Source organism: Zingiber officinale, chromosome 2A, assembly GCF_018446385.1.
Source record: "Zingiber officinale cultivar Zhangliang chromosome 2A, Zo_v1.1, whole genome shotgun sequence".
Classification (NCBI taxonomy): Eukaryota; Viridiplantae; Streptophyta; class Magnoliopsida; order Zingiberales; family Zingiberaceae; genus Zingiber; species Zingiber officinale.
Window position 1 is genome coordinate 8,515,154 of NC_055988.1, and position 13,112 is coordinate 8,528,265.

General features: G+C 39.7%; 1 pseudogene; it reads right to left on the minus strand.

Moving 5' to 3' along the window:
* Positions 1 to 1,158: 1,158 nt before the first annotated feature.
* LOC122043526 overlaps positions 1,159 to 13,112 on the minus strand; it is a 46,793-nt pseudogene continuing 34,839 nt past the window's right edge.

Sequence of the window (13,112 nt, forward strand, 5' to 3'; positions counted from 1 at the left end):
TATAAAATTATAGAAAGAGTCCAACGGGACAGGGTGGGCTATAGGCTGAATTATTTTACACCATCCTTATGCCTTGCCTTGCCTTGCATCTTGTTTGAGTTGGTTGGGGACTAGGGGTCTTGCCTCTTGGGGTCTAACCAATAAAATCTAAGTAAAAAATTAATACGATATTTTATAAACTGGTTGCATGGTTTGAAAATTAAATTAAATTTAATGTGGGTCAATTTGAGGTGAGATAAAACATGAATTCCCATTTCCTGCTCGAGAGCTTTTATGCATGTCATGCCATGACGAGACTAGATAAGCTGTAGGACTGTCGGGGTGAAGCTTGGGTGAGAAATTATTTTGCCTCTTATCAACTGCTCCAGAAGTCTCCTCAAATCTGCAATGGTTTTTGTGGCATTTGCAGATATCTTTATACGATAAAATCTATTATCATTCTTCTCTAAGTTATACACCTGATAAAAAAACAACCAGCTATGAACATAAAATGACAGGCACATATAATTTAATAAAATGGTCAAAACTTCAGAACAATAGTTATTTATTCACTTATGAGTAAGATTGTATAACAGAATGTAACTGCATTAGCACAGAAGGTTGCATGATAAAAAATATGCTTGATAAAAAATGGTAGGTAAATTGTTATCTTTTGATGATGATAAATTGTTGATTGTTCTTTCCGCCATTTTCAAGCATGAGAAATCTAGAAGGTTGCAGGGGATATTATAAAAGTCGCTGACAAAAATTTTCCATGTCCAAGATGCATTAATATTTGAAATAGCAATAGGTTGTAAGAAGTTCTTAAAAACAGATGCAGATAACAACCATATCGAGGTTTTGCATGAGGAAGCTATCATCCAATTAATATCATCATCTTCCTCATAGCCATGTTAGTCTCAACTATTTGAGATTGACTTTAGCTATTTGAAAATATCTAGATAATTTACATCACTATCATCCAACTAAGATGACTAGAAATTGTGAATGGTTGCAAGAGGCCAATACCAATTAGATCTGCAACTATAATATTGATACAGGAGGGCAATATTTGGTAACAGAGGCACATGCACTATAGCCTACTTCGTGCAGGAAAGATCTTGTATACAACAACTCCTGTCTACAAGTTTATAACAGACCTTTTGCAAGCTCAGAAATTTAGCTTTTGGAAGGAAAATTTTGCATGAGAGACAACCAGGCAGCACTTTTCCCTTGAATGTGTTCCAAAGCTTTAGCAGCCTCAAGATGCAGACTTCCATCAAATGTAATCATAGCTCTTGTGATTGAATCCTGGGGTGCAGGTCTGAAGATTTCGACACGGAAACTATTGTCAGAGAAATGTTTGTTGTGCATAAAAGGAGAAATTTCCTTTATAAGTGCTTCTTCAAAGGTGGAAGTTGACAGGTCAGTAATTACTTCTCTTCTAAGAAGGTGAATGTTGAAGATTTTCCTCTTTGCCAGACTTTGAAAAGCATCATAAAGTTCATCTTCTAATACATCTATGGGAATTCCTTTAACAAACACACAGTTTTTAAATTTCTCACTGACCTGAGGATCAATGTATCCGCCTCCAATTGCTAAAGAAAAGCAGTCCTCAACAACATATTCAGCCTCTCCGGGTGCACATGTAACAAGTGCAATTCCCTTACTGGGCTTCCTTGGCCAACAAAGCTTTACTCTAACTCCAGAAAAAGGTTTCATCTTCTGATCAGCTGTCCTAATCGGCAGGGCTTTTAGGATAGACCCACCAAACTCTAGCAAATTCAACTTCTTAATAGCATATTCAGCCATGTCAGGAGAAAGGAATGTTATCCTTCCCCACTTAGTTTCATCTGCTCCCTCTTGTCTTGTTCCCACATACTTATGGTAGTTAGCTATTCTACAGACGCAGTTGTCAGCCATCATTAGAAGTTCCTTATCATCTAGAGCAAGTGAATTTGAATGTAGTATTTCCACTGATAAAAATCGTCCTTCAAGCTCTAGATGCTTAATTTCAGCACCAGAGCCAAAGAGAACCAAAGAAGAACTATCTGACCGGCCCGGAAAATAAACGTTTCTCAATGCACTCATTTTTTATGAGTCTTGTTTCATACTCCATGACATCCTTAACAAAAACAGACACCTCCTTCGTATCTTTTTTTGAGGAATATATATAAACCTCATTTTTAACAAAGTCAATATCGACGCTGATACGGTTGTCCGAACAAACATTTTGAAGATGTGAAACCATCCTCTGTAAGTTTTGGTTTAGCCTTCCATAAATCTTCTAAGAATGTTATTGCTAACTCCAGTAATCACATTCACCTGGATCCTACGACTTTCAAGCTGGCAGACATCAAAAAGAGGAGGCTGAATCATGAGTAAATCACCGAGGTCCACAGTAGTTACACAAACTAAGTAATCATTAGATAATGGCAATATCTCCCCAAATACCACCCAATCTGGCTTTCTCCCATATACTAGCAAAGAGCTTGATGGATGAAGTTCAATGCACTAACCAGTAATAGCCACTTCATAACCAAGTTGATCACGTCCAGAGAACATTGCAACATTCTCTGAAAGGGAAAAAAGAATGACTTTCTTCAGCGATTTGTCATAGGCATTAGGTATATCAGGATTCCACAGCCAATAACTAGGAATGATAATATTGAGCTCATGTTGGATACAACTTTCCAATTCTGATATTGCTTCCTTGCATCTCCTCATTGACTTTGCATTGATGCTATTTTGCCAATACCAGTTCCTACTTTCTCGTTCAGCTTCCCATGTTCTATAAACTGAGAGAAGAGAGAACAGGTCTCCGTCATGATGGCAGAACTGAACCCTAAGATAATCAGCTTTATGTTTGTTCTCTTCGGTTCCCACCCTACAAAATATGCTGCTAGCATTAGCCATTACAACAGCAAGGACAACACCCTCTTTCCTTAAACCACAGTCAAAGCAATCAAGAATTATTTTCACCAGCAGTGGCTCAATGCCCAATTTCACCAAATATTGACCGATCTCTGTAAGGTCAAAGACCTCACCTTTCCGTGTGACAGCGCCTAAATGTATTAGATTCTGAATTGCTATTTCAACTGCTCTAGGGCACGGAGCATCAACAAACTCAAAGTCATCAACATTCTTAATACCCAAAGCAAGGATTCGCAAAGCAGCAATACCAAGGTGGAATTTCCGGATTTCAGGTTCCTGATGCATTTTCGTTGCATGAAAATCGGACTCTGAATAGAGTCTGTAACACTTGCCAGGTTCTGTTCGACCTGCTCGGCCAGCTCGTTGGTTAGCAGAACTTTGACGGACTGGACTGACCTTAAGCACATTAGTCCCGGTGCTAGGTTCAAACCTGCTCTCTTTAACCATTCCAGAATCGACAATGTATTTAATATCTTTGATAGTAAGAGATGTCTCAGCAATATTCGTGCAGAAAATAACTTTTCTCTTGCCAGGATAAACCTGGAAAACTTTTCTTTGCTCTTCAACAGAAAGTTTTCCATGCATAGGCATTACCAAAGCAGTAGGATCGGTAAAGATTTCACAAGCCCATTCTACTTCAATCTGAGAAGTCAAAAATGCTAGGATGGCACCATCTTCTTCTGTCTTGTGAATATAACTTACCATTTTCAGGACATCCAAGACATATGACGCACATTTTTCAGAAGGGACCTTTATATTAGTAGAATCATAAGGGCTAGCAGATACATCAGCTACATATTTGATTTCCACAGGAAAATTTCTTCCCATGACATAATAGGTGCTGCAACCATAAAAATAATATGAGAATTTGGTTGCATCAGCTGTCGCAGATATGATTATAACATGTAATTCTGGCCTTTTAAGCAGCTCCTTTTTAATCAATGCCAGAAGAAGATCAGTGTTCAAACTTCTTTCATGAGCTTCATCTATAATAATGCATGAAACGCCCTCCCAACTTGTACCATTCATAAAGTGCTGAAGGAAACAGTGGTCTGTCAAAAATATTATGCCTGATTTAAATTCTTGAAAGGGTGAATCACTGGGATAAGAACGCACAAAGTTGTTAGGATAACACCCATTGGCTTCCTCTCTAACCCTTTGTGCCAATGTGTTTGTCTCAATTTTGCGAGGTTGTGTGCACACAACAGCTTTGCGAGCGGCAAATCCCGAATCAGCAATATACTGTGTCAATTGAGTACTTTTTCCTGAGCCAGTCTCTCCAATCAAGACTACGACCTGCTAAAAGAAAAGAGAAAACAACATGCACTTGACAAAGAAGTCCATGATTCTAAAGACACTATATTGTAAAGAGGACCTCGGAAAGCATAAATGTACCAGAAATCCTAGAAGTCGCAAGAACATAATGGGCAATAGCTAAAATAAGAGTCTAGCACATTTATTGAAGAATTAGAAAACCAAAAGTTAGCACTAGTTGTGCAAGATAAGAATAAAATTGTCACCCAAGCTAACAGCTCAATTGATCATGTTGTGCATGCAGAAGACGGTTGAATAACTTACTCCATGACAATTGACAAGGGTCCTACTGGATCGATGGACAACAATGTTGGTGCAATATCCCTCAGGTCAAGGTTGACCTGGGTAACCAAGCTGAGTCTTGGTTTGGGTTTAGATGTTTGACAATAAGATATTGATTGAAAAAAAGTCAAGTAGGTCAAGGTTGACTGGATACTTGACTGGGAAGTCCTAACTGGGATGTTAGGCAAAATGAAAGTCCTGGTGAGTGAAGCCAGGCAGAAGAAAAGTCCTGGTGAGTGAAGCCAGGCAGAAGGAAGTCCTGGTGAGTGAAGCCAGGCAGAAGGAAGTCCTAGTGAGTGAAGCTAGGCAGATGGAAATCCTGGTGAGTGAAGCCAGGTGGAAGTCCTAGTGAGTGAAGCTAGGCAGATGGAAATCCTGGTGAGTGAAGCCAGGTGAAAGTCCTAGTGAGTGAAGCTAGGCAGATGAAAACCCTAGTGAGTGAAGCTAGGTGAAAGTCCTGGTGAGTGAAGCCAGGCAAGGGAAAATCCAGATGGATCAAGGATGATCGGACATCTGGTGCTGAGAAGTCCAAGTAGGTCAAAGGATTGACTGGATACTTGGCATGAAAGAAAAGTCCAAGTAGGTCAAAGGGATTGACCGGATACTTGGCACAGAGAAAAGTCCTAGTAGGTCAAAGGGATTGACCGGATACTTGGCACAGAGAAAAGTCCAAGTGGGTCAAAGGGATTGACCGGACACTTGGTAAGGGAGTCCTAGCAGGTCAAGGGAGTGACTAGATGCTAGGCATGACATACCAACAGGTCAAGGTTGACCGGATGTTGGTTTGGGAGGTTTAGGACTTGGTTTTGGACAAAAACCAAGTGCTGGATCGATCAGTGGATCGATCCAGGCTCTGGATCGATCAGTGGATCGATCCAGGCTCTGGATCGATCAGTGGATCGATCCAGGCTCTGGATCGATCAGTGGATCGATCCAGAGGTCCCAATCGATCAGTGGATCGATTGGGACGCGGCTGCTTCGCGCGATAAGCGCTGGATCGATCCGTGGATCGATCCAGGCGCGTTTCCAGAGCACAGAGGCGCTCTGGATCGATCCGTGGACGATCCAAAACCTCCCCGATCGATTGGGAACATTCGAATCGATCGGGATCCGACCGTTGGCGTCGTTTATAGCTGCAGGCGTTCGATGGCTGCAAAAAGAACTTCACCGATTCACTCCAGATTCCTCACAGCTCCTCCCCAGTCGCCAGTTCTTGAAGGATCTTGGAAGCTTTCCAAGTCAAGAGGCGGATCAAAGGCAAGAAGAGAAGCTAGGGTTAGGGTTTTCTGTACTCATTGTAAGCTTTGCGCTTGTATTTTGTTTCCCTTTCCTTTCTTCTTGTACTGAGAGTCTTGTAGGGCTTCTCCGCCCTCGGTAGTTACCGAAAAGGAGTGTTTTCATAGTGGAGGGTGCGTGCGTGGTGTGGATCCTTGGACTAGTCACCTCTTGTGAGGTGGATACCAAGTAAACCAACCGTGTTAGCGTTGTTGCATTTGTTTCTGTATTTTCCGCTGCATATTCTTGAAGAAACAAGCAACGCCGAGCACCGAGAGAACGCGACGAGCTATTCACCCCCCCTCTAGCTACTTTTGGTCCTAACAAACAATGCCTCCAGTTAACTTCAATGAGCATAAAAGAAAACAATTTATCTACAAACATACACACTAGCTAGAAAAGGTCTAAACAAAAGCCAATTAGCAACTGAAAGTCTGAAAGAACTTGGATGAATCATTTTTCAAATTTAAAGTGAATCAGCCAGTCAAATCTTCCCCTATTTTTGGCAATATGTTAATCAACATAACATCAGTTGTTCCACTTGCCAGTTGATCAACAATCTGTTCATTCATCAGCACTAATAATTATATTTCCCTATTTTAGATGCTTACATTGCTGGCACAATGTTAGGAAACTTTCAGTGTTAGAAAACCAAAGGTTGTGAACTTCATGATTATCCTTTCAATGTTGTCTTTTTGGTGTCATCACTCTGCTAGCTACTAATGAATTGAAAATATTCATACAATACAGCTATCCGGCAACACTATCTCCATATCTCAGAGGTGCGGTAATCAATTGTATAGCATCTAACATCAACAATTCCAGAGGCCTGCTGTGACTTTTTTCGGATGAGTGCTATGGGGGTTCAAAAGGCTGGGAAATAATGTTGGGGCAGGAGCATTTTGAATATTTGCTATGCATATTCTGGCTAGACAACTGTTGCACGCAGTTACAAACCCCTGAACCTACTCAATCCAATCGGACCTCAGATCTGCATTAATAGAGTGAGGTCCGATTGTACATCTTTTTATATATTAAATCAAAAGAATATTAAAAAGTAATATATAAAAAAGGCAAGCTAAAAGAATTACCTGATTGAAAAAATATAGGAAAGAATTTCTCTTTTACATCCATAAACGGGTAACCCATCCTCTAACCATCGACGCTCTCTCATCATGAATCGATGGATTTGATTCCAGTCAAACTAATCTCCAAGACAAAAAATTTCAACTTGTTCATTCCAATTGTTCATTTGTTTATGCAAATCAAAGTCAATATCCGCTACTTGCTCCCCAAGTTAAACAATAAGGCATCTCATGGCAGCCCTGAACTACCGTAGTTCATCTCTCAAGTGCTTTCTCTCGCTCCTCAGTTCATAAAACCTCAGAAGAGTAGTATGACGAGCTAAAATATTTTTGTTCTTCATTGAGAGCTCGCTGATCTTCTGCTCCAAGAATTGCACTCCTTTATAATAAAGAAGTCCTCTAATGTGACCGCAAAATAGAGCCTTCAAAAGAATCTCCTACTCGGATTTATCATATGGAGCGTCGAAGGTGACTTCAATGAGAGGGGTGAGGAGGTGGGTGCCATCAAGGCGGCGACCCCATAAGAAGAGAATGGCATTAAGGGCGTCGCCATAGATGTCGAAGAAGAGACGCCCAAAAATAGGGCCTGAGGAGTATGTGTACTGAAAGACCGTGCAAGAGGGAATGGAAAAGATGAGCTCATGGACATCAGAGAAACACATGTCCTCGCGTACACCGTGAGTCGAGAAATAGAGAACGACGACGAAGGGCGGCCACGACAGATAATCCTCCATTTGATGATGTTGGTGGTGGAAGTCAGTGAACCTAAAGGGAGGGAGAGGAGTGAGGTAAGTTGCTTCTAATTATTGTATAAATAATATATGGTCAAGCCTACAGGGATTTAGTGAAATGCCAATGTTGTCAAACTGGACATCGATCACTTGATTATTTTTTTTGTTTTTGTAATTTTGATGAAAGCTTCAGCAGACCTGTGAAAATGGCAATTAGAGGAAAAATGGCAGGTTGTTGCCCTCCCTTTCATAATTATGGTGTGTCAGGAAAATGAACTTGGAACTCTTGGAGAACCCTAGTTCCCTACTTATGGTATGCCAGGAAAAATGGCAGATCGCTGCCCTCCACTTTTTCTGTCCTCAGTCGTAGAAATGTGCAAGAAACTGAAGAAGGGAAAGTTACAATTGAGGGAAGCAGCCGTGAGAAAAGATTGAGAACTATTCCAGAGAAAAAGAAACAGGTTTAGGTCTAGTTAGCAATAATGGTTTAGCTGTTGGAGATCAAACAAATGTAAAAGAAATGAAGAGCAAGTCTGCGGTGGCAATTGTGGTCGCCTGTTTTGGATAGTAGATCGGGGTGCAATAATTAAAGAAGAGTGACCTAAAGAGAAATGAATTGATATTTCAACCAACATGTGAGTTTCTTGAGCAGGAGCCATTACTACTATCACCATTCAAGGAAGCTCTACATGCCGGTAAATCATCATGGCAGTTACTATATTCGCATGTCATCTCTCTCAAGTACTATGCATTGCCATCATGCCTGCAAATCATCACGACATTGGAGCACTGCTTGCCTGTTAAAAGTTCCTCGTCATTCATGTAAGTGGGAACATCATAAGTTGAACAATTAGATTGAAATAATAGTTGTTAATGGTTGTTCAAATTATCATGTTAATTGCACTGCCTGTTATAATTCAGTGTCACATGCATGAAGTGGGAATATCACGTTCTGGTTTCACCCATGCAACTGATGAAATGTTTATATCCTCATGGGGTTGCATCTCAGCTACGAGAGATTCTATAGAGTTACGGTTGAAATTATCCACATCAACTAAACTTTGATCCTCGGTTTCTGTTTTTTCATGATTTAAACAATTATATATAACTAGTGAAGTAACTAAATTTGCATTTGACCGCGATCATTTGCTTGTTCAGCAAATTCTACCTCTCGGGTGTCTGATATTTCAAACTTGAATGTAATTGTCACTTCTCTAATTTGATGAAACATCGACTTTGTTAAACCATGGCCAAGAACAAGACAGACACGTTGGAGGTAACTTGTCTTCGATCGAAAATATAAAATTATAAAAAGAGCCAGGCGGGATAGGTGGGTCATAGGATGAATTATTTTACACAACATGCACTGCAAAGAAGTCCATGATTCTAAAGATACTATATTGTAAAGAGGACCTCGGAAAGCATAAATGTACCGGAAATCCTAGAAGTCGCAAGAACATAATGAGCAATAGCTAAAATAAGAGTCTAGCGCATTCATTGAACAATTATAAAGTCAAAAGTTAGCACTAGTTGTGAAAGATAAGAATAAAATCATCACCCAAGCTAGCAGCTCAATTGATCATGTTGTGCATGCAGAAGACGGCTGAATAACTTACTCCATGACAATTGACAAGGGACCAATTGGATCAATGGACAACAATGCCTCCAGTTAACTTCAATGAGCATAAAAGAAAACAAATTTATCTACAATCACACACACTAGCTAGAAAAGGTCTAAACAAAAGGCAATTGGCAAGTGAAAGTCTGAAAGACCTTGGATGAATCATTCTTTCAAATTTAAAGTGAATCAGCCAGTCAAATCTTCCCCTACTTTTGGCAATATCTTGATCAACATCAGTTGTTCCACTTGCCAGTTGATCAACAATCTGTTCATTCTTCATCACTATTAATTATATTCCCATATTCCAGATGCTTACCCAGCTAGCACAATGCTAGGAAACTTTCAGTGTTAGAAAACCAAAGGTTGTGAACTTCATGATTATCCTTTCAATGGTGTCTTTTTGGTGTCATCTCTCTGCTAGCTACTGATGCATTGAAAATATTCATACAATACAGCTATCCGGCAACACTATCTCCCTATCTCAGAGGTGCGGTAATCAATTGTATAGCATATAACATCAACAATTTCAGAGGCCTACTGTGACTTTTTTCAGATGAGTGCTATGGGGGTTCAAAAGGCTGGGAAATAATGTTGGGGGCAGGAGCATTTTGAATATTTGCTATGCATATTCTGGCTAGACAACTGTTGCACGCAGTTACAAACCCCTGAACCTACTCAATCCAATCGGACCTCAGATTTGCATTAATAGAGTGAGGTCCGATTGTACATCTTTTTATATATTAAATCAAAAGAATATTAAAAAGTAATATATAAAAAATGGCAAGCTAAAAGAATTACCTGATTGAAAAAATATAGGAAAGAATTTCCCTTCTACATCCATAGACCGGTAACCCATCCTCTAACCGTCGACGCTCTCTCATCATGAATCGATGGATTTGATTCCAGTCAAACTCATCTCCAAGACAAAAAATTTCAACTTGTTCATTCCAATTGTTCATCTGTTTATGCAAATCAAAGTGAATATCCGCTACTTGCTCCCCAAGTTAAACAATAAGGCATCTCATGGCAGCCCTGAACTATCGTAGTTCATCTCTCAAGTGCTTTCTCTCGCTCCTCAGTTCATAAAACCTCATAAGAGTAGTATGACGAGCTAAAATATTTTTGTTCTTCATTGAGAGCTCGCTGATCTTCTGCTCCAAGAATTGCACTCCTATATAATAAAGAAGTCCTCTAATGTGACCGCAAAATAGAGCCTTCAAAAGAATCTCCTACTCGGATTTATCATATGGAGCATCGAAGGTGACTTTAATGAGAGGGGTGAGGAGGTGGGCGCCATCAAGGCGGCGACCCCATAAGAAGAGAATGGCATTAAGGGCGTCGCCATAGATGTCGAAGAAGAGACGCCCAAAAACAGGGTCTGAGGAGTATATGTACTGAAAGACCGTGCAAGAGGGAATGGAAAAGATGAACTCATGGACATCAGAGAAACACATGTCCTCGCGTACACCGTGAGTCGAGCAATAGAGAACGACGATGAAGGGCGGCCACGACAGATAATCCTCCATTTGATGATGTTGGTGGTGGAAGTCGGTGAACCTAGAGGGAGGGAGAGGAGTGAGGTAAGTTGCTTCTAATTATCGTATAAATAATATATGGTCAAGCCTACAGGGATTTAGTGAATTGCCAATGTTGTCAAACTGGACATCGATCACTGTATTTTTTTTTTTTTTGCAATTTTGATGAAAGCTTCAGCAGACCTATGAAAATGGCAATTAGAGGGAAAATGGCAGGTTGTTGCCCTCCCTTTCATAATTATGGTGTGTCAGGGAAATGAACTTGGAACTCCTGGAGAACCCTAGTTCCCTACTTATGGTATGCCAGGAAAAATGGTAGATTGCTGCCCTCCACTTTTTCTGTCCTCAGCCGTAGAATGTGTAGGAAACTAAAGAAGGGAAAGTTACAATTGAGGGAAGTAGCCACGAGAAAAGATTGAGAACTTATCTAGAGAAAAAGAAACAAGTTTATGTCTAGTTAGCAATAATGGTTTAGCAGTTGGAGATCAAACACATGCAAAAGAAATGAAGAGTTAGTCTGCGGTTGCAATTGTGGTCGCCTATTTTGGATAGAAGATCAGGGTGCAATAATTAATGAAGAGTAACCTAGAGAGAAATGAATTGATATTTCATCCAACATGTGAGTTTCTTGAGCAGGAGTCATTACTGCTATCACCATTCAAGGAAGCTCTACATGCCTGTAAATCATCATGGCAGTTACTATACTCGCATGTCATCTCTCTCAAGTACTATGCATTGCCATCATGCCTGTAAATCATCACAACATTTGAGCACTGCCTGCCTGTTAAAAGTTTCTCGTCGTTCATATAAGTGGGAACATCATAAGTTGAACAATTAGACTAAAATAATAGTTGTTAATAGTTGTTCAAATCATCATGTAAATTGCACTGCATGTTATAATCAAGTGTCACATGCATGCTGTGGGAACATCACGTTCTGGTTTCACCCATGCAACTAATGAAATATTTATATCCACATGGGGTTGCATCTCATCTTCGAGAGGTTCTATAGAGTTATGGTTGACATTATCCACATCAGCTAAACTTTGATCCCCGGTTTCTATTTTCTTAAGATTTAAACAATTATATCTAACTAGTGAAGTAACTAAATTTGCATTCGACATCGATCATTTGCTTGTTCAGCAAGATCTGCCTCTCGAGTGTCTGATATTTCAAACTTGAATGTAATTGTCACTTCTCTAATTTGATGAAACATCGACTTTGTTAAACCATGGCCAAGCACAAGATAAACACGTTAGAGGTAACTTGTCTTCGATTGGAAATATAAAATTATAGAAACAGCCAGGCGGGACGGGTGGGTCATAGGATGAATTATTTTACACAACATACGTTGACAAAGAAGTCCATGATTCTAAAGATACTATATTGTAAATAGGACCTCAGAAAGCATAAATGTACCAGAAATCCTAGAAGTCGCAAGAACATAATGGCAATAGCTAAAATAAGAGTCTAGCGCATTCATTGAACAATTAGAAAGTCAAAAGTTAGCACTAGTTGTGAAAGATAAGAATAAAATCATCACCCAAGCTAGCAGCTCAATTGATCATGTTGTGCATGCAAAAGACGACTGAATAACTTACTCCATGACAATTGACAAGGGACCAATTGGATCGATGGACAACAATGCCTCCAGTTAACTTCAATGAGTATAAAAGAAAACAAGTTTATCTATAAACACACACACTAGCTAGAAAAGGTCTAAACAAAAGGCAATTGGCAAGTGAAAGTCTGAAACACCTTGGATGAATCATCCTTTCAAATTTAAAGTGAATCAGCCAGTCAAATCTTCCACTACTTTTGGCAATATCTTAATCAACATCAGTTGTTCCACTTATCAGTTGATCAACAATCCGTTCATTCTTCAGCACTAATAATTATATTCCCATATTCCATATGCTAACCCAGCTGGCACAATGCTAGGAAACTTTCAGTGTTAGAAAACCAAAGGTTGTGAACTTCATGATTATCCTCTCAATGGTGTCTTTTTGGTGTCATCTCTATGCTAGCTACTGATGCATTGAAAATATTCATACAATACAGCTATCCGGCAATACTATCTCCCTATCTCAGAGGTGCGGTAATCAATTGTATAGCATCCAACATCAATAATTTTAGAGGCCGGATGTAACTTTTTTTCAGATGAGTGCTATGGGGGTTCAAAAGGCTGGGAAATAATGTTGGAGACAGGAGCATTTTGAATAATTGTTATGCATATTCTGGCTAGACAACTGTTGCACGCAGTTACAAACCCCTGAACCTACTCAATCCAATCGGATCTCAGATTTGCATTAACAGAGTGAGGTCCGATTGTACATCTTTTTTTATATTAAATCAAA